This window comes from Mus caroli, chromosome 9 (assembly GCF_900094665.2).
Source record: "Mus caroli chromosome 9, CAROLI_EIJ_v1.1, whole genome shotgun sequence".
Classification (NCBI taxonomy): domain Eukaryota; kingdom Metazoa; phylum Chordata; class Mammalia; order Rodentia; family Muridae; genus Mus; species Mus caroli.
Window position 1 is genome coordinate 45339859 of NC_034578.1, and position 1477 is coordinate 45341335.

Genomic DNA, 1477 nt, shown 5'->3' on the forward strand with positions numbered 1-1477 from the left:
CTCACTTTGTAGACCAGGCTGGCCTCGAACTCAGAAATCCGCCTGCCTCTGCCTCCCGAGTGCTGGGATTAAAGGCNTGCGCCACCACGCCCAGCGAGATTTTTTTTTAATTAATATTTCCCCCACATCCATTATTAAGTAAATAAGCCTTTTTTTAAAAAAAAAGAAAGTATCCTCAGAGCACATCTGTATACGTGGCCACTGAGATTTTTATGAAATCTGAACTGCATTTATGTCAACTCAATTTAACAAACACATATCAAGTTCTTAGCTTGTACGGAACACTCTACCATGAAGCTTTGGGATTTGTCAAAGGCCAGTGTTTTAAGGGTTGGTCCCAGCATCTTGTTGACAGCTTCTGAAAACTTTGAAAGTTAGGACCTCATGACAGGTCTTCCAGTCATTAGACGCATGCTCTTGAAGGGGGACAGTGATCCTCCACTCCCCCTCCCTCCTGCCCTGTTTCATCGCAGCCATCGAGTCTGTAGAGCTTGGCTCCATTGCACACTCCCTGCCAATATGCACCACCCTACCACAGGCCCAACAGCAGTGACTCTGCCTGACCACAGACTTAAACCTCTAAAACCAAGTGCCTAAAAACAAGATGCTCTTCATCACAGGTTGATTGTCTTTGGTGATTTGTTACTCTAATGGGAAACCAACACAAATGCTAAAGAACCAACTTACCAAGTGTGATGGTTTGTATATTCTTGGACCAGGGAGTGGCACCATTTGGAGGTGTGACCTGGTTGGAATAGGTGTGACCTGGTTGGAATAGGTGTGTCACTGTGGGTGTGGACTTAAGATCCTCACCCTAGTTGCTTGGAAGTCAGTCTTCCACTAGCCGCCTTTGGATGAGGATGTAGAACTCTCAGCTCTGCCTGCGCCATGCCTGCCTGGATGCTGCCATGCTCCCATCATGATAATGGACTGAACCTCTGAACCTGTAAGCCAGCCCCAATTAAATGTTGACCTTAGGAAGAATAGTTTTGGTCATGGTGTCTCTTCACAGCAATGAAATCCTAACTAAAACAGAAGTTGGTCCAGAGACTGGGGTATTGCTGTGATAGGCCTGACCATGGTTTTATTTAAAAGAATGTGGATTTGGGGACTTTGTATTTGGAAAGCAATGGAATGCTTTAAATGGGGCTTAATGGGTCATCCTAGTAGGAATATGGAAGACTTTGTTGCTGGGAGTAATTTGAACTGTGTTAACTTGGCCCAAGAGGTTTCAAAGGAGAATTTCAGAATGTGGCATAAAGCCTGTTTTTGTGGTATTTTGGTGAAGAATGTGGCTACTTTTTGCTCCTGTCTGAAAAGTCTGCCTGAGGCTAAAAAGCTCAGCAGAGACTTTGTTCTCTGGTTAAGTCTTTTTTTTTTTTTAAATATTTTTTTTATTACGCATTTTCCTCAATTACATTTCCAATGCTATCCCAAAAGTCCCCCATACCCCCCCCCCCACTCCCCTATCCACCCA